Below are 21,789 nucleotides of genomic sequence, written 5' to 3' on the forward strand. Positions count from 1 at the left end.
CAAAGAGAACTTGTGAGTTTATCTAGGTACTCTAATTTACGTGATTATATCCTGATATCCAGCTCTGTTTATTTTTTCACATAGCAATATAGATAGTTGTTGACTACTCTCAGGGGTTTCAATTTGGTAAGATCTGTTTTTGCTTTTTAGTAATATTTGTAAGTATTTTTTTAATGTTTATTTTAGAGAGAGAGAGAGAGAGAGAGTGCATACAAGTGGGGGAGGGGCAGGGAGAGAGGGAAACACAGAATCTGAAGCAGGCACCAGGCTCTGAGCTGTCAGTACAGAGCCTGACATGGGGCTTGAACTCAGGAACCACGAGATCATGTCCTGAGCCTAAGTTGGACACTCAACCGACTGAGACAACCAGGCTGTATTTTCTAAATGAAGGTTCTGAGTGCTGATACCAGATCATGAGTGGGGAGTGGGGATCATACAGTGGAGAAGGAAAAAAAGAAAGAAGTTGAGACCATTCCCACTATTTGCTTTCTCTTCTGTAATTTCTGGATATAAAGGGCTGAACCATTCACTACATCTTATGAACCTGGTGTCTTGGGATGTCGAAGTGACAGGTTAGTTGCCTAGGTTGGTGTGTTTTGCCAACCTTTTGGTGCCAGACTGGTGAATGTAGAAGATGTATGAATACCATTGATGTGAAAATCTTTTCAGAATTATTTTCACACAATCTGTATAAAGCTTGAGCCTCTTTTTTTGGTCCTGTTTACGTATGTGAACATACAGGGTAAAATTCTTCAAGATGTGCTGAAGTCTTTTTCTTTGTTTGGTGCCAATTTGTCATGGTTTTAAATGACTTTTTAAAAACTATATGACAGACTTTTTATAAAAAGTGTTCGTGAAAGAAATCTTAGGCCAGTCCTTACAGATTGGGAGTTTAATGGAGGTAGATAGGATGTTTTATTTCTCATTATGCTCTCAAAACCTATACAAGTAGCTGATATCAAGGAGGCATGTTAATTAAATGTTGACTGAGAAAATAAATCATTTCAAATTGCAGAGCACTACCACCATTCAAAATGTGTATTGGTAACGAAAGCCTATGCATTTTTCTATGATTAAAATGATATAAAAATAAAATATGTGATGTCCCTAAACACATAGGTAAAGAAAAGGAAATTTTATTCATAATTCTACCATCTGTTAAAACAATAACTATTAACACTTGGGGCTCAACTAATTTGTCCAAAAGTAGTTCTCTCCATATATATCTGCATTTCAATTTCCTTAAATGTAGGTACTACAGAAGAACGTATGTCTTTTAAAAGTTCATTAAAGTAGGAAAAATTGAGATAAAATATCTTTAATCTGCAGGAGTTGTCCATTTTGTGAACAACAGAAGAGTTACTTTACAGGAGTCACGGTAGCCAAACGTATTAAACACTCTCTCTAGTTTCAACTATGCAAGTACACAGAGCAATATAAGTGTTAAAGGAAGAAGAATCAAGCATCTTACTGAACTAGCCTTCCATTTTCAGTACCATGTATTTCTGTGGGATGGATCGGACTGTTGCACATAGATTAAATTTGACAGGATACCAGACTGCTTCCATATTTTTACCTTTAATTCAGCACCCTTTTTGATAAATGTGGAGCAGAAAAATACATTTTTTTAGTTTTTTTCTGATGGAAAAAAATCAATTGAATAATATTTCAAAACTCTGCCATGATCTGGCTTACGTTATTTTATAGATAGCTGGAGGGTATTTTAGCCTTGACATTTCACTTGTCCTGAAAATAGCGATGATACATGGACTGGCACTACATAGAGCTCCCATTTTTCTTTCCAGAAGAGCAGTGTGATTAGCCTTTTTATCCACCCAAGACTACCACCTAGGGAGGCTTACATGTCAAGGCCAATACAGCTTTGATGAAGCAGCATCAAAGATATTATGGTTTAAATTGGGAACCAGGTGGAGGTGCATTGTTTCCCAGTGTTGTTGTTCACTCATATCTGTCTCTTTCTGAGATAAGGTTTGAGAAGGGGCTGTTAACTGGGCTCTACATAGTGTTGATGCCCTTTGGAGATAGAAGAAATCCATAGAAGATACATGTGCTAATGGTAAGCCATTGATATACCCTGGTGTCACTGAAGTGGCAGGAAACATAGCCTACTCTGTCAAGCAACAAATACATCTTCTGACAAAAATTGAAAAAGGGTTTTAGGATAAAACTCCAAGTTATGCACAACTCCAGAAGGGCATCAAAATTGGCCTCAATACAAGCAGAATAGGTATTCAGTAAAACCCGTGTTCCTATGAACAGCAGCTAGAGCACTTGATGGGGAAGTCTGGGGGTTACTGACTCTCGGTGTTTGAATCCGCACGACACTTGATTTATAACTCTTCTTAGTTTGTCTGGGTCCTACACCCTGCCTTAACTGTGTTAACCCTGGTCTTTATCATAAACTCCTGCCTAGAGTGGCCCATGGCCGTATGGCACATTCACTTTGGGGCAGTAGTCTCTCATACACATACTTGAGATACCAGAAGAGATCACCACACTTAACAGATTACCCAAAGGAGTTTTATCCCCTTGAGTTTCTTCAGATTGGAAAATAGAATAATAAACTCATCAATTTCTTCCAGGTTGTCCAGTTTGTTGGCATATAATTTTTCATAGTATTCCCTGTTAATTGCTTGTATTTCTGAAGGATTGGTTGTAATAATTCCATTTTATTTATTTTTATTTTTTAATGTTTTTTTTTATTTTTGAGAGAGAGAGAGACAGAGTATGAGTAGGGGAGGGGCAGAGAGAGAGACACACACACACAGAATCCAAAGCAGCTCCAGGCTCTGAGCTGTCAGTACAGAGCCTGATGCAGGGCTCAAACACACAGACTGTGAGATCATGGCCTGAGCCGAAGTCTGATGCTTACCGACTGAGCCACCCAGGTGCCCCATAATTCCATTTTCATTCGTGATTTTATCTATTTGGGTCATCTCCCTTTTCTTTTTGAGAAGCCTGGCTAGAGTTTTATCAATGTTGTTTATTTTTTCAAAAAACTAACTCTTGGTTTCACTGATGGGCTCTGCACTTTTTTGGATTCTATATTGTTTATTTCTGCTCCGATCTTTATTATTTTTCTTCTGCTGGTGGGTTTGGGGTGTCTGTGCTGTTCTGCTTCTGTTTACTTTAGGTGTGCTGTTAGATTTTGTATTTGGGATTTTTCTTGTTTCTTGAGTTAGGCCTGGATTGCAATGTATTTTCCTCTCGGGACTGCCTTCACTGCATCCCAAAGCATTTGGATTGTTGTATTTTCATTTTCATTTGTTTCCATATATTTTTTAATTTCTTCTCTAATTGCCTGGTTGACCCATTCTGGACAACCTGGAAGAAATAGACAAATTCCTAAGCACCCACCCACTTCTAAACTCAAACAGGAAGAAACAGACAACGTGAACAACCCCATAACCAGCGAAGAAATGGAATCAGTTATAAAAAATCTCCGAACAAATAAGAGTCCGGGACCCTGGGGAATTCTACCAGACATTTAAAACAGAGATATTACCTATCCTTCTCAAGCTGCTCCAAAAAATAGAAAGGGAAGGAAAACTTCCAGACTCATTCTATGAAGCCAGCATTACTTTGATTCCCAAACCAGACAGAGACCCAGCAAAAAAAGAGAGCTACAGGCCAATATCCCTGATGAATATGGATGCAAAAATTCTCAATAAGATACTAGCAAATCGAATTCAACATCATATAAAAAGAATTATTCACCATGATCAAGTGGGATTCATTCCTGGGCTGCAGGGCTGGTTCAACATTTGCAAATCAATCAATGTGATACATCACATTAATAAAAGAAAAGATAAGAACCATAGGATCCTGTCAATCGATGCAGAAAAAGCATTTGACAAGATTCAGCATCCTTTCTTAATAAAAACCCTTGAGAAAGTCAGGATAGAAGGAACATACTTAAAGATCATAAAAGCCATTTATGCAAATCCCACAACTAATATCATCCTCAATGGGGAAAAACTGAGAGCTTTCCCCGTAAGGTCAGGAACACGACAGGGATGTCCACTCTCACCACTGTTGTTTAACAGAGTGTTGGAAGTGCTAGCATCAGTAATCAGACAACAAAAGGAAATCAAAGGCATCAAAATTGGCAAAGAGGAAGTCAAGCTTTCACTTTTTGCAGGTAACATGATATTATTCGTGGAAAACCCGATAGACTCCACCAAAACTCTGCTAGAACTGATACATGGATTCAGCAAAATCGCAGGATACAAAAACAATGTACAGAAAGCAGTTGCATTCTTATACACTAATAATGAAGCAGCAGAAAGACAAATAAAGAAATTGATCCCATTCACAATTGCACCAAGAAGCATAAAATACCTAGGAATAAACCTAACCAAAGATGTAAAAGATCTGTATGCTGAAAACTATAGAAACCTTATGAAGGAAATTGAAGAAGATACAAAGAAATGGAAGAACATTCCATGCTCATGAATTAGAAAAATAAATATTGTTAAAATGTCAATACTACCCAAAGCTATCTACACATTCAATGCAATCCCAATCAAAATTGCACCAGTATTCTTCTCGAAGCTAGAACAAGCAATCCTAAAATTCGTATGGAACCACAAAAGACCCCAAATAGCCAAAGTAATATTGAAGAGGAGGACCAAAGCAGGAGGCATCACAATCCCAGACTTTAGCCTCTACTACAAAACTGTAATCATCAAGACAGCATGGTATTTGCACAAAAACAGACACTTAGACCAATGGAATAGAATAGAAACCCCAGAATTAGACCCACAAAAGTATGGCCAATTAATCTTTGACAAAGCAGGAAAGAATATCCAATGGAAAAAAGACAGTCTCTTTAACAAATGGTGCTGGGAGACCTGGACAGCAACATGCAGAAGGATGAAACTAGACCCCTTTCTTACACCATTCACAAAAACAAACTCAACATGGATAAAGGACCTGAATGTGAGACAGCAAACCACCAAAACCCTAGAGGAGAAAGCAAGAAAAAACCTCTCTGACCTCAGCCACAGCAATTTCTTACTTGACACATCCCCAACGGCAAGGGAATTAAAAGCAAAAATCAACTATTGGGACCTCATGAAGATAAAAAGCTTCTGCGCAGCAAAGGAGACAATCAACAAACTAAAAGGCAACCGATAGAATGGGAAAAGATATTTGCAAATGACATATCAGACAAAGGGCTAGCATCCAAAATCTATAAAGAGCTCACCAAACTCCACACCCGAAAAACAAATTATCCAGTGAAGAATGGGAAGAAAACATGAATAGACACTTCTCTAAAGAAGACATCCGGATGGCCAACAGGCACGTGAAAAGATGCTCAACATCGCTCCTCATCAGGGAAATACAAATCAAAACCACACTCAGATACCACCTCACGCCCATCAGAGTGGCTAAAATGAACAAATCAGGAGACTATAGATGCTGGAGAGGATGTGGAGAAACAGGAACCCTCTTGCACTGTTGGTGGGAATGCAAACTGGTGCAGCCGCTCTGGAACACAGTGTGGAGGTTCCTCAGAAAATTAAAAATAGACCTACCCTACGACCCAGCAATAGCACTGCTAGGAATTTACCCAAGGGATACAGGAGTGCTGATGCATAGGGCCACTTGTACCCCAATGTTGATAGCAGCACTCTCAACAATAGCCAAATTATGGAAAGAGCCTAAATGTCCATCAACTAATGAATGGATAAAGAAATTGTGGTTTATATACACAATGGAATACTACATGGCAATGAGAAAGAATGCACTATGGCCTTTTGTAGCAACAGGGATGGAACTGGAGAGTGTGATGCTAAGTGAAATAAGTCATATAGAGAAAGACAGATACCATATATTTTCACTCTTATGTGGATCCTGAGAAACTTAACAGAAGACAATGGGGGAGGGGAAGGAGAAAAAAAAAAGTTAGGGAGGGAGCCAAACCATAAGAGACTCTTAAAAACTGAGAACAATCTGAGGGTTGATGGGGTGTGGGAGGGAGGGGAGTGGGTGATGAGTATTGAGGAGGGCACCTGTGGGATGAGCAAAAGGTGTTGTATGGAAACCAATTTTAAAATAAATTTCATATTAAATAAATTAAAAAATAAACTCATCAAACAGAATTAGCATTCTTGAGACAGGCAGGCACCAAAGTAAGCATACAAGTCGATCCAAAGCATGCTAAGAGCCCCACTGGACCCAACAGTGAAGCATAAAGAGTCTTATGTTTGTGAAAGATTAATTTGTTTAACTCATGGCTTATTTCCTTTGCATCATATCTGAGGAAAGTTAAATGATTCAAGCTTTATTTTTAATTTTTAAAAATCAGATCAAAATGGAGCTCAGATCCACCTTATAAAATGGCAAGATGGTGGTCAAAGAAGCAGTAATTGTATTAAGGGGTAGCTTAAAGGGTGTTAGCTTTTCCATAGTATCCATTAACATTACCCACCCTCACCCCACACACACAAAAAAAACCTCATTTAACTTCATCATCCAGATTCAAGCAGTGTTTTGCTGTGCAATACGTTTTTTAAGTTTATTTATTTTGAAACAGGGAAAGAGAGCATGTGTGCAAGCAAGGGTGGACAGAAAGAGAGGGATAAAGAGAATCCCAAGCAGGTTCCATGCGCATTCAGCATGCAGAGCTGGATTGGGTGCTCAAACTCATGAAACTGTGAGATCATGACCTGAGTAGATATCAAGAGTAGGTAGCTTAACTGACTGAGCCATCCAGGTGCCCATGCGCAGTACTCTGATACATGTGTCTCCTGTTAATACTAGATGGCCAGCAAGAAAAATGGAGACTGAAAGAAGGGTGGAGTCCTAGAGGAAGACATAGGACTCCATTTGCCTTCAAGGTCCCTGCATCTGATTTCTTGTCTCTCTCCTCCTCCTCCTCCTTTTATTGAGGATATTTACAGACTTGGATAACTACAAGATATTTCCTGTTAATACCCCAGGACATCATCACATACCAACTTTCAGCTCTCTGAGAGCCCATCCAGTTTGCCTATTTACCATGGTTATACAAGTGGATGATGCATTGTGAAAGAATTCAAAGTATTTGCTTAGAATGAAATTTTGGGTGAAGTTGCACACCAAATATTTCAATAAGGAAGTGCTTCTTTCCTCTTGATCCCTCATCATACAGTCTTTGTCTGCTGTAACCCCTGCAAGCAGTGGCCAGTTGCAAATTGAAGTTAAGATGTCTGTGAGAAACCAATAATTCTTAACATTGTGGAATCTCACTGTGGGGTGGAGTGGCAAATAGATGTGGAAAAGTATGGAGTGGAAGGGAGGGTTTCTTTGCCTGACTAGGACATTCGTATATTAAGGAGAGGGAAGTCCAAATAAGGAACACATCTAGGGGTGCCTGGATGGCTTGGTTGAGTGTCTGACTCTTGATTTTGGCTCAGGTCATGATACCAGGGCCGTGAGATGGTGCCCCCATATTGGACTCAGCACTGAGTGTGTAGCCTGCTTAAAATTCTCTCTGTCCCCCTGCCCTTCTCCTCTGCTCACTCACTCTCTAAAATTAAAAAAAAAAAAAAAAAAGGTGGGGCACTTGATGAGTGGCTCAGTCAGTTGAGTGTCTGATGTCAGTCCAGGTCATGATCTCACGGTTTGTGTGTTCAAGACCCAGGTTGAGCTTTGTGCTGACAGTGCAGGGCCTGCTTCAGATTCTCTGTCTCCCTCTGTCTCTGCCTCTCTCTCTCTCTCTCTCTCTCTCTCTCTCTCTCTCTCTCTCTGTCAAAAATAAACATTAAACAAGTAAAAAAAAAAAAAAACGAAAGGGAGCATACCTATACATTAGGTGTGGTTGCAATGGCTAAGTGTAGATGAAGACAGTCTGTCCCCATATTTATTATTAGATTATTTTCCTTTCTCTTCTTCCTTTAATTGAAAATAAATATTTGGGTATGTAATTCTTTGCAATAATTTTGAAAAGAACTGTAGCATGGATAATTCAGGGTGTGTTTATATGTGGAGAAAATGTGAAGTTGCCAGTGGATTCTGTCACCTTTCAGGAAGAAGCCAAATCACACCTTTGGAGAAGAAGCTTCCATTTTCAGGGATGTTGTTCCCATGGCATCATTGACTTTATCCAATGACAGAAGTCTACAATTTCCATAGAAACTGGATGTGACATTGACTGCTAAAAGCACAGTTCCCCCATAGCAGCATCAGTTGAATTAAAAAGGAAAGGTACATTGTATTATCAGCTAAATTGTCTTTTCCCAAGCAGTCCACGTTCCCACAGTAATTGCATTTCCTTGTCATAAGCAATTTTATTACACAGTGACCTGCTGCCCAAGGGAGTGAATTTATAAGAAGACTTGAGATAGAATAATAAAAACAATGGTAATAATAATAATAGTGATCATCATTATCTAGGTGATTCATCTATAAAATTAAAAATGGTAGTGCTGACTTCATTTGATTGTCAGGGGTAAATATCAATAAGTCTTCTAAAAGGGAAATTTCAAAGAAATAAAAACAGCTACTTTTTCCTGCTTTTTTTCCTTTTTTCCCCACCTTCCTTTGTGTCCCCTTGTTTCTAATTTCCTTAATTTTTTTGTTCTTCCTTCTTCCCTCCTTCCTCTTTCTCATGCTTCCTTCCTTTTTTTTTTAATTTTTGAAAAAAAAATTTTTTTTTTAATTTTTTTTTTCAACGTTTATTTATTTTTGGGACAGAGAGAGACAGAGCATGAATGGGGGAGGGGCAGAGAGAGAGGGAGACACAGAATCGGAAACAGGCTCCAGGCTCTGAGCCATCAGCCCAGAGCCCGACGCGGGGCTCGAACTCACGGACCGCGAGATCGTGACCTGGCTGAAGTCGGACGCTCAACCGACTGCGCCACCCAGGCGCCCCGAATTTTTGAAAAAATTTTTAATGATAGTGTAAAAAATGTAAATCTGATCCAATAACATAGTTGTAATTTTTTATTGAAGCAATTTTTGATGGTTGCTTTATTTTTTTAACATATGTGCAAATTATTTTAATTTATTTTATTTTAATTATTATTTTAATAAATTGTATTATATTATTTATTTTAATAAATTTTATTATTTTAATAAATTTTAAATATGAAATTTATTGTCAAATTGGTTTCCATACAACACCCACTGCTCATCCCAACAGGTGCCCTCCTCAATGCCCATCACCCACTTCCCACCCCCCCCAACTCCCCATCAACCCTCAGATTGTTCTCAGTTTTTAAGAGTCTCTTATGGTTTGGCTCCCTTCCTCTCTAACTTTTTTTTTCCTTCCCCTCCCCCATGGTCTTCTGTTAAGTTTCTCAGGATCCACATAAGAGTGAAAACATATGGTATCTGTCTTTCTCTGTATGACTTATTTCACTTAGCATAACACCCTCTGGTTCCATCCACATTGCTACAAAGGGCTATATTTCATTCTTTCTCATTGCCACATAGTATTCCATTGTGTATATAAACCACAATTTCTTTATCCATTCATCAGTTGATGGACATTTAGGCTCTTTCCATAATTTGGCTATTGTTGAAAGTGCTGCTATCAACATTGGGGTACAAGTGGCCCTATGCATCAGTACTCCTGTATCCCTTGGGTAAACACCTAGCAGTGCTATTCACACCCTTCTTTCTTCTCTTCCTTCCTTAGACATCTGTTTTCCCCATTCATATATGAAGAACGTCCAGGATTAAATCGTGTAGTCATAGGGGAACCAGATAGATTATCTTTTATCCTGACCTGCATTTCCTGATTTGGTCTAAAATACCTGTCTAGTCATTAGTAGTCCATGGCTATAAGAAAAAGAGCTAGATCAAATCCCTTCTAAGGCAACAGAGAATTTGTGGTATGCACACATCTGAAGCCACAGCCTTTCTGCAAAGTACTCTCGCCTTGCTTAATTAGAGAAACTACCAGGGGAGAGCAGAGGCTTTAACAAGAAAGCCAAGACTGTTCCTTTCCCCATCCAGGAACAGGTTGTTGATTCTACCTTTCCTGTAAGGGCGTCAGGCTGGAAGAAACTCTGGAGAGAGAACTTGCTGCAAGTTGACTAATAACTTGAGTCAGGAATGGGAAAAGAACTTAGTTCCTTGCTTTTTGCTTCCATCTGTCTGGCCTCATTCATTTATTTATTCATCCATTTATACAGCAGATATTTATTTACTGAGTCCCTATTATTTTCCTCACACCTCCACATGATCCCATATATCTGTTACCTTATACTCTCCATATGATTCTAATAGTCTCGCTGAGAGTTTTCCAGTGCCTTCTTACTTGTTCTCCTTTCCCCGTGAACAACCATCTCCTCCAATCCATCCTGCAAAGTTGATGCATGTCAGCCTTGCTAAGGGGCTGTTTGGACAGCTGTTATCCCTTTTCTCCTGAACTTCTAGACCTTCCCGGTTTCATGAAGTAAAACCCAAACTCTTTAGCCTTCAGTTCAGGGCCCTATAATCTGGGCTCAGTGATTCTACTTTACAAATACCATATTCTTTTTAAATTATTTTTTTTTAAATTCCAGCATGATTCACATACAGTGTTATATTAGTTTCAGGTGTACAATAGAGTGATCCGACAATTCTGTATATTATTCCGTGCTCATCTTCACCTGTTGTAGCTGTCCCCCTACCCACATCCCCTCTGGTAACCATCTGTTTGTTCTCTATATTTAAGAGTCTGTTTCCCTTTGTCTCTTTTTTTCCTTTCTTCATTTGTTGCTTAAATTTTACATATGAGTGCAATCATATGGCATTTGTCTTTCTCTGACTTTTTTCACTTAGCATTACACCTTCTAGATCTATCCATGTTGTTTCAATTGGAAAGATTTCATACTTTTATGGCTGAATAGTAATCCATTAAACACACACACACACACACACACACACACACACCCTGCACTTTTTTATCCATTCATCTGTCATTGGACACTTAGGTTGCTTCCATATTTTGACTATTGTAAATAATGCTGAGGTAAACATAGAGGTGCATGTATCTTTTCAAATTAGTGTTTTCATATTCTTGGGGTAAATACCCAGTAGTGGAATTACTGGATCATATGGTAAATCTATTCTTAATTTTTTGAGAAACCTCCATAGGATTTTCCACAGCAGCTACACCATTTTGCCTTCCTACCAACAGTGCATGAGGATTCCTATTTCTCCATATCCTCATCCATGCTTATTGTTTCTTGTATCTTTTATTTTAGCTATTCTGATAGGTGGGAGGTGATAATCTCATTGTGGTTTTGATTTGAGTTTTTCTGATGTTGAGCGTTTTTTTCATCTCTCTCTTGGCCATCTGGATATCTTTGGAGAAATGTCTATTTGTATCTTCTGCCCATTTTTTAATTGGAGTTTTTTGGGAGGTTTGGTGTTAAGTTGTATAACTTTCGTATATATTTTGGATACTCTCCCTCATTGGATGTATCATCAAATATGCTATTCATACGCCTGTCGAACTATATGTTCTTCCTTCTCCCTGCCCTCTTTTACTTTTCCTGTCTTTATGTCGTACTGTTTACCTGAAATGCTATTTCACTCACAAATCATTTGGCCTTTTTACTTCTTTTTTTTTTTCAGACAAACTAGAATTTATTTGTATAAATTCTGTGATAAATCCTTTTATAAAACAAATAATTTTCTGATTCCATAAATCACTTGCTAGTTTCAAATTTCTGATGTCAGATTTTGTCTCAAAATAAAGATTGGGTCAGGACAGTTCTGAAAAAAAGTTTGGGGTCATAATGGACTGAAGCAGTGCTACAATCTTTTCTCTAAAGGGCTAAACATAGTAAATAGTTTTGGCTTTGTGGGTCTTTTGGTCGGGTGCATTTTTATTTTATTTATTTTACTTTTAAAAATTCACTTATTTAAATTCTGTTATAGACAGTGTAGTACTGGTTTCAGGAATAGAATCCAGTGATTCATCACTTACATATTACACACAGTGCTTATCCCAACAAGTGCCCTCCTTAATGCCCATCACTCATTTACCCATTTCCCCACCCATCTCCCCTGCAGCAACCCTTAGTTTGTTCTCCATCTTTAAGAGTCTCTTGGTTTGTCTCCCTCTCTGTTGCTAACTTATTTTTTCTCTTCTTTCCCTATGTTCATCTGTTTTGTGTCTTAAATTCCACATATGTAAAGTCACGTGATATTTGTCTTTCTCTGCCTCACTTATTTTGTGTAGCACACTACACTCTAGTTCCATCCACATTGTTGCAAGTGGCAAGATTTGATTCTTTTTGATATATACCACTTGTTCTTTTGATTCATACCACATCATATATATATATTTATTTATTTATACACATATATACACATACCACATATACATACCACATACACATACCACATATATATATCACATATACATACACATATACATACACATACCACATACCACATATATATATCACATATACATACACATATACATACACATTGTTGCAAGTGGCAAGATTTGATTCTTTTTGATATATACCACTTGTTCTTTTGATTCATACCACATCATATATATATATATATATATATATATATATATATATATATATTTATTTATACACATATATACACATACCACATACCACATACCACATACACATACCACATATACATACCACATACCACATACACATACCACATATATATATCACATATACACACACATATACATACACATACCACATACCACATACACATACCACATATATATATCACATCTTTTGATTCATACCACATCAATCCATCCACATTGTTGCAGGTGGCAAGATTTGATTCTTTTTGATATATACCACCTGTTCTTTTGATTCATACCACATCATATATATATATATATATATATATATATATATATTTATTTATACACACCACATCTTCTTTATCCATCCATAAGTTGATTTGGGCTCTTTCCATAATTTGGCACTTGTATATTATTAATAATTTGGATATTGTTGATTGGCTGTAGTTGATTATTGACAATGTTAAAAATATTGGGGTGCATATTCCCCTTTGAATCAACATTTTTGTATCCTATGGATAAGTACCTAGTAGTGCAATTTCTGGGTCATTGGGTAGTTCTATTTTTAATTTTTTTAAGAATCTTCATACTATTTTTTAAAGTAGCTGTGCCAGTTTACATTCCTACCAACAGTGTAAAAGGGTACCCCTTTCTCCATATCTTTGCCAACATCTGTTGTTTTCTGAATTGTTACGATACCTTTGAATAAACCTTACTGAAGAGGTTAAAGATCTGTATGCTGAAAACTGTAGAAACCTTATGAAAGAAATTGAAGAAAGCATAACGAAATGGAAAAACATTCCACGTCCATGGATTGGAAGAACAAATATTCTTAAAATGTCTATGTTACCCAAAGCAATCTATACATTCAATGAAATCCCTATCAAAATAACACAAGCATTCTTCACAGAGCTAGAAAAATCAATCCTAAAATTTGTGTAGAGGCACAAAAGACCCCAAATAGTCAAAGAAATCCTGAAATAGAAAACCAAAGCTGGAGGCGTCACAATTCTGGACTTTAAACTGTATTACAAAGCTGTAATCATCAAGACAGTATGGTACTCACACAAAAACAGACACATAGATCACTGGACCAGAATACAGAAACCCAGAAATAGATGCACAAATGTATGGCCAACTAATCTTTGACCAAGTAGGAAAGAGTATCCAATGGAAAAAAGACAGTCTCTTCAGCAAATGGTGTTGGGAAAACTGGGCAGCAACATTCAGAAGAATGAACCTGGACCACTTTCTTACACCATAAATAAAAACAAATTCAAAATGGATGAAAGACATACGTGTGAGACAGAAAACCATCAAAAAATTTTTTTTAATTGTGCTTTACTTTATTGCACTATCAAACATCATTTTTTTCTTTTTTTTTAAATATGAAATTTATTGTCAAATTGCTTTCCATACAACACCTTTTGTTCATCCCAACAGGTGCCCTCCTCAGTACCCATCACCTACCCACCCTTCCCTCCCACCCTCCCCATAAACCCTCAGTTTGTTCTCAGTATTTAGGAGTCTCTTATGGTTTGGCTCCCTCCCTCTCTAACTTTTTTTTTTCCTTCCCCTCACCCATGGTCTTCTGTTAAGTTTCTCAGGATCCACATAGGAATGAAAACATATGGAATCTGTCCTTCTCTGTATGACTTCTTTCACTTAGCATAACACTCTCCAGTTCCATCCATGTTGCTACAAAAGGCCATAGTTCATTCTTTCTCATTGCCACGTAGTGCCATTGTGTATATAAACCACTATTTTTTTATCCATTCATCAGTTGATGGACATTTAGGCTCTTTCCATAATTTGGCTATTGTTGAGAGTGCTGCTATCAACATTGGGGTACAAGTGGCCCTATGCATCAGCACTCCTGTATCCCTTGGGTAAATTCCTAGCAGTGCTATTGCTGGGTCATAGGGTAGGTCTATTTTTAATTTTTTGAGGAACTTCCACACTGTGTTCCAGAGCGGCTACACCAGTTTGCATTCCCACCAACAGTGCAAGAGGGTTCCTGTTTCTCCACATCCTCTCCAGCATCTATAGTCTCCTGATTTGTTCATTTTAGCCACTCTGATGGGCGTGAGGTGGTATCTGAGTGTGGTTTTGATTTGTATTTCCCTGATGAGGAGCAATGTTGAGCATCTTTTCATGTGCCTGTTGGCCATCCGGATGTCTTCTTTAGAGAAGTGTCTATTCATGTTTTCTGCCCATTTCTTCACTGGATAATTTGTTTTTCGGGTGTGGAGTTTGGTGAGCTCTTTATAGATTTTGGATGCTAGCCCTTTGTCTGATATGTCATTTGCAAATATCTTTTCCCATTCCGTCGGTTGCCTTTTAGTTTGTTGATTGTCTCCTTTGCTGCGCAGAAGCTTTTTATCTTCATGAGGTCCCAATAGTTGATTTTTGCTTTTAATTCCCTTGCCGTTGGGGATGTGTCAAGTAAGAAATTGCTGTGGCTGAGGTCAGAGAGGTTTTTTCTTGCTTTCTCCTCTAGGGTTTTGGTGGTTTGCTGTCTCACATTCAGGTCCTTTATCCATGTTGAGTTTGTTTTTGTGAATGGTGTAAGAAAGGGGTCTAGTTTCATCCTTCTGCATGTTGCTGTCCAGGTCTCCCAGCACCATTTGTTAAAGAGACTGTCTTTTTTCCATTGGATATTCTTTCCTGCTTTGTCAAAGATTAATTGGCCATACTTTTGTGGGTCTAATTCTGGGGTTTCTATTCTATTCCATTGGTCTAAGTGTCTGTTTTTGTGCAAATACCATGCTGTCTTGATGATTACAGTTTTGTAGTAGAGGCTAAAGTCTGGGATTGTGATGCCTCCTGCTTTGGTCCTCCTCTTCAATATTACTTTGGCTATTTGGGGTCTTTTGTGGTTCCATACGAATTTTAGGATTGCTTGTTCTAGCTTCGAGAAGAATGCTGGTGCAATTTTGATTGGGATTGCATTGAATGTGTAGATAGCTTTGGGTAGTATTGACATTTTAACAATATTTATTTTTCTAATTCATGAGCATGGAATGTTCTTCCATTTCTTTGTATCTTCTTCAATTTCCTTCATAAGGTTTCTATAGTTTTCAGCATACAGATCTTTTACATCTTTGGTTAGGTTTATTCCTAGGTATTTTATGCTTCTTGGTGCAATTGTGAATGGGATCAGTTTCTTTATTTGTCTTTCTGCTGCTTCATTATTAGTGTATAAGAATGCAACTGATTTCTGTACATTTTGTATCCTGCGACTTTGCTGAATTCATGTATCAGTTGTAGCAGACTTTTGGTGGAGTCTATCAGGTTTTCCATGTATAATATCATGTCATCTGCAAAAAGTGAAAGCTTGACTTCGTCTTTGCCAATTTTGATGCCTTTGATTTCCTTTTGTTGTCTGATTGCTGGTGCTAGTACTTCCAACACTATGCTAAACAACAGCGGTGAGAGTGGACATCCCTGTCATGTTCCTGATCTCAGGGAGAAAGCTCTCAGTTTTTCCCCATTGAGGATGATATTAGCTGTGGGATTTGCATAAATGGCTTTTATGATCTTTAAGTATGTTCCTTCTATCCCGACTTTCTTGAGGGTTTTGATTAAGAAAGGATGCTGAATTTTGTCAAAGGCCTTTTCTCTATCGATTGACAGGATCCTATGGTTCTTATCTTTTCTTTTATTAATGTGATGTATCACACTGATTGATTTGCAAATGTTGAACCAGCCCTGCAGCCCAGGAATGAATGCCACTTGATCATGGTGAATAATTCTTTTTATATGATGTTGAATTCGATTTGCTAGTATCTTATTGAGAATTTTTGCATCCATATTCATCAGGGATATTGGCCTGTAGTTCTCTTTTTTTGCTGGATCTCTGTCTGATTTATTAATCAAAGTAATGCTGGATTCATAGAATGAGTCTGGAAGTTTTCCTTCCCTTTCTATTTCTTGGAATAGCTTGTGAAGGATAGGTATTATCTCTTCTTTAAATGTCTGGTAGAATTCCCCTGGGAAGCCATCTGGTCCTGGACTCTTATTTGTTGGGAGTTTTTTGATCACTGGTCCAATTTCTTCACTGGTTATGGTCTGTTCAAGCTTTCTGTTTCTTCCTGTTTGAGTTTTTGAAGTTTGTGGGTGTTTAGGAATTTGTCCATTTCTTTCAGGTTGTCCAGTTTGTTGGCTTATAATTTTTCATAGTATTCCCTGATAATTGCTTGTATTTCTGAGGTATTGGTTGTAATAATTCCATTTTCATTCATGATTTATCTATTTGAGTCCTCTCCCTTTTCTTTTTGAGAAGCCTGGCTAGAGGTTTATCAATTTTGTTTGTTTTTTCAAAAAAAAAAAAAAAAAACAACTCTTGGTTTCATTGATCTGCTCTACAGTTTTTTTAGATTCTATATTGTTTATTTCTGCTCTGATCTTTGTTATTTCTCTTCTTCTGCTGGGTTTGGGGTGTCTTTGTTTTTCTGCTTCTATTTCCTTTAGGTGTGCTTTTAGATTTTGTATTTGGGATTTTTCTTGTTTCTTGAGATAGGCCTGGATTGCAATGTATTTTCCTCTCAGGTCTGCCTTCTCCACATCCCAAAGCATTTGGATTGTTGTATTTTCATTTTCATTTGTTTCCATATATTTTTTAATTTCTTCTCTAATTGCCTGGTTGACCCATTCATTCTTTAGTAGGGTGTTCTTTAACTTCCATGGTTTTGGAGGTTTTCCAGACTTTTTCTTGTGGTTGATTTCAAGCTTCATCGCGTTGTGGTCTGAAAGTATGTATGGTATGATCTCAATTCTTGTATACTTATGAAGGGCTGTTTTGTGACCCAGTGTGTGATCTATTTTGGAGAAGGTTCCATGTGCACTTGAAAAGGAAGTTGCTTTGGGATGCAGAGTTCTAAATATATCTGTCAAGTCCATCTGAGCCAATGTATCATTCAGGGCCCTTGTTTCTTTATTGATCCTGTGTCTAGATGATCTATCCAATGTTGTAAGTGGAATATAAAGTCCCCTGCAGTTACCACATTCTTATCAATAAGGTTGCTTATGTTTGTGATTAATTGTTTTATATATTTGGGACTCCCCTATTTGGCGCATAGACATTTATAATTGTTAGCTCTTCCTGATGGATAGACCCTGTAATTATTATATAATGCCCTTCTTCATCTCTTGTTACAGCCTTTAATTTAAAACTAGTTTGTCTGATATAAGTATGGCTACTCTAGCTTTCTTTTGACTTCCAGTAGCATGATAGATAGTTCTCCATCCCCTCACTTTCAATCTGAAGGGGTCCTCAGGTCTAAAATGAGTCTCTTGTAGACAGCAAATAGATGGGTCTTGTTTTTTACCCATTCTGATACCCTGTGTCTTTTGGTTGGAGCATTTAGTGCATTTACATTCAGTGTTATTATAGAAAGATATGGGTTTAGAGTCATTGTGATGTCTGTAGGTTTCATGCTTGTAGTGATGTCTCTGGTACTTTGTGGTCCTTGCAACATTTCACTCACAGAATCCCCCTTAGGATCTCTTGTAGGGCTGGTTTAGTGGTGATGAATTCCTTCAGTTTTTGTTTGTTTGGGAGGACCTTTATCTCTCCTTCTATTCTAAATGACAGACTTGCTGGATAAAGGATTCTCGGCTGCATTTTTTTTCTGTTCATCACATTGAAGATTTCCTGCCATTCCTTTCTGGCCTGCCAAGTTTTAGTAGACAGATCCGTCAAGAGTCTTATCGGTCTCCCTTTATATGTTAGAGCATGTTTATCCCTAGCTGCTTTCAGAATTCTCTCTTTATCCTTGTATTTTGCCAGTTTCACTATGATATGTCATGGAGAAGATCGATTCAAGTTACATCTGAAGGGAGTTCTCTGTGCCTCTTGGATTTCAATGCCTTTTTCCTTCCCCAGTTCAGGGAAGTGCTCAGCTATGATTTCTTCAAGTATACCTTCAGCACCTTTCCCCTCTCTTCCTCCTCTGAAATCCCAATTATGCGTATATTATTTCTTTTAATTATGTCACTTAGTTCTCTAATTTTGTCCTCATACTCCTGGATTTTTTAATCTCTCTTTTTCTCAGCTTCTTCTTTTTTCCATAATTTTATCTTCTAATTCACCTATTCTCTCCTCTGCCTCTTCTGTCTGAGCTGTGGTTGCCTCCATTTTATTTTGCAGCTCATTTATAGCATTTTTTTTTTAGCTCTTCCTGACTGTTTCTTAGTCCCTTGATCTCTGTAGGAATAGTTATCTGCTGTCCTCTATACTTTTTTCAAGCCCAGAGGTTAATTTTATGACTATTATTTTAAATTCATTTTCTGTTACATTGCTTAAATTGTTTTTGATCAGTTCGTTAGCTGTCGCTACTTCCTGGAGTTTCTTTTGAGGAGAATTCTTCTGTTCGGTCATTTTGGATAGTCCCTGGAGTGGCGGGGAACTGCAAGGCTCTTCCCCTGTGCTGTCTGGAGTAACTTATGTTGGTGGGCGGGGCCTCAGTGAGACCTGATGTCTGCCCCCAGCCCACCGCTGGGGCCACAGTCAGACTGGTGTGTACCTTATCTTCCCCTCTCCCAGGGGCAGGACTCACTCTGGAGTGGTGTGTCCCCTGTCTGGGCTCCTTGCACACTGCCAGGCTTGTGGTGCTGCTTTGATGGGATCTGGCATATTAGCTGGGGTAGATCCGCAAGGTGTACAGGGGAGGGAGGGATAGGCTCAGCTCACTTTGCCTTTGGTGGTCCACTTTGGGAGGGGCCCTGTGGCACCTGGAGGGAGTCAGACCCATTGGAGGGATGGATCTGCAGAAGCACAGCATTGGGTGTTTGTGCAGTGCAAGCAAGTTTGTGATGGGAGCTGGTTCCCTTTGGGATTTTGGCTGGGGGATGGGCAAACGAGATGGCGCTTCCCAGCACCTTTGTTCCCTGCCAAGCTGAGCTCTGTCCTCTGGGGCTCAACAACTCTCCCTCCTGTTGTCCTTTAGCCCTCACGCTCTCCGAGCAGAGCTGTTGACTTATAACATTCCCCAAAACCTCAAAATCTAGAGGAGAAAATAGGCAGCAACCTCTTTGCCTCAGCCAAGGGAATGAGAGAAGATATTTGCAAATGACATATCAGATTCAAGGTTAATATCCAAAATCTATAAAGAATTTACCAAGCTCAACACCTGAAAAACAAATAATCCAGTGAAGAAATGGGAAGAAGACATGAATAGACACTTTTCCAAAGAAGACATCCAGATGGCTAAAAGACACATGAAAAGATGCTCAACATCACTCATCATCAGAGAAATGCAAATCAAAACCACAATGAGATACCACTTCACACTTGTCATAATGGCTGAAATTAACATTTTGTTACTTCATTTAAATGCCAGATCTCTCTCCATCTTCCTCTTCCTGTTCTCCAGCTGGTGGTCATTTTCGTCTCCTCTCAAACTCATGGCACTTCATTTCGCTCATAACCTTTTATACTCTCTCTCTGTAGTTCTATGTATTTATATACATGGCATTTTTGTCCTTGAAGAATATAAGCTCTTTGAAAGCAGAGCCCAGCACTGAGCTGGCTTTATAATCTAACAGTGTCCTTTATACATAGTTCTTAACTGAGTGGATATATGCACTACAATGCCATTCTCTGTCATTTTCAACAAGACATGTTAAATAATGAACTTCTTGTTAATTTCAATTGTAATGGGCAATAGTATGGTCCAGCAAGAGTCTTTCTTATCAAGCCTTGTAAATATTTTCTTGATAATTACACAGTAGCAGGTCCATCAGTCTTAGCAAGATCAGAGCCTCTGCAGAAACATGAGGTTCCTTTGGTACACAAACTTTTGTACATCTGCATCTTCAATGACTGCCATGACTATTGCCAGTGAATGTCCTCCTCACCCAGGACAAGAAAGTCTTTTTCTCTTCATTCCCTAGCAGTCTTCTATAAATGCATTACTTTGAAAATAACATGCACATGTTCTAAACATCAAAGAGTATAAAAAACTGTACAATGCAAAGTCTTCTTCCTACCTTATTTCTCATTAGCCCAGTTCCCAGTACACCATTAAAACATATTTTATTGTGTTAGATTCTTATGTGTCTTTCCTCATAGGTTTTTTGCATGCCAAGGCAAATACGCATGATTTTTTTTTCCTGTGTTTCATACCCGTGGTATCACATTCTTCCATATTTGTGTTTTTACTTAAAAAATTATCTCCCGTATCTTTCCAGATCAACATGTGCAGTGTATCATATTCCCTTGTGTGACTATACCATAATATATTAAAAAGTCCCTAATCAGCAGATAATTTGTTTCTAAACTTTGTTGTTAGAATCTATGCTACACTGCATAACCTTGTGCTTACATCATTTTCTGTGTATATGAACATACATGGAAGACACTTTCCTGGAAGTGGAATTGGTATATATAGTGTATATACCTTATAATTTTGATAAATACATCAAAATTGTTCTCCATATGGATTATGCCAACTTACACTTTGACCAGCAACGAATGAGAGTGCTACTCCCCACAAACCTGCCAAGTATGTTTTAAAACAGATTTTTGTCAAGTTAATGCTTAAAAATGGTATTGCTTTTTGAAAATGGAATGTTGCATGAATATGCATGTCATATTTGCATAGTGCCAATGCTAATTTTCTCTGTATCACTTCAGTTCTTGGTCTATGTGCTGTCAAAATGAGCACTCTTAGTTTACCTATAATTTGCCTTCCTATTATTGTAAGTGAAATCTGTGTTTTTGTCAAGTTTTAAAACGAGCCATTTGTAGACTTTTAATTTTCTCATAAAACCTCTATTTGTATCCTTTGCTCATTTTTCTGTTTCTCTTCTTTTAACTTTTTTTTTAAACTCTTTTTTTTTCATTCTTTATGTATTAGGCACATAAGGTACAATGTAACTTGTAAGTGTTTTTCCCAGTTTATCATTTATTTATCCTCTGATGTTCAGTATGGCAGATTTTACTATGTAGAGGTATTCTGTTATTGTTTGTGGATTCTGAATTTTGGGTCCTAGAAAGACTTTCTACATTGGGATTATAGAACAGTTCTCATTTTTTCTTCTTGTCATAGCTTTTATGAACTCATTTCTTCACATGTAAATCTCTGGGAACCATTTGGAATTTAACCTGTTAAAGATCTGACCTTACTTTTGTACCCAAACCATTTATTTAATAGGCACTTTTATCTTTCCTGGTAGGACATAACTTTATCAAATGCTAATTTTTAATATGTTTGAGATCTGCTTCTGACATTTCTATTCTTCTGGCCTGTTGATTGATGTGCCAATAC

At 37.9% G+C, this 21,789-nt stretch overlaps 1 long non-coding RNA gene and 1 other non-coding gene across 2 annotated transcripts in view; one reads left to right on the forward strand and one right to left on the reverse strand.

Annotated features, from left to right (window-relative positions):
• LOC123602280 overlaps window positions 1–21,789 on the forward strand; it is a 250,199-nt gene that overhangs the window by 149,415 nt on the left and 78,995 nt on the right. The gene's annotated exons all lie outside the window — the stretch shown is intronic.
• LOC123581997 lies at window positions 21,079–21,186 on the reverse strand. Its single transcript, XR_006704138.1, has one exon. It is a non-coding gene; the product is annotated as a U6 spliceosomal RNA (small nuclear RNA).

The sequence above is a fragment of the Leopardus geoffroyi genome, chromosome A1, assembly GCF_018350155.1.
Source record: "Leopardus geoffroyi isolate Oge1 chromosome A1, O.geoffroyi_Oge1_pat1.0, whole genome shotgun sequence".
Lineage (NCBI taxonomy): Eukaryota > Metazoa > Chordata > Mammalia > Carnivora > Felidae > Leopardus > Leopardus geoffroyi.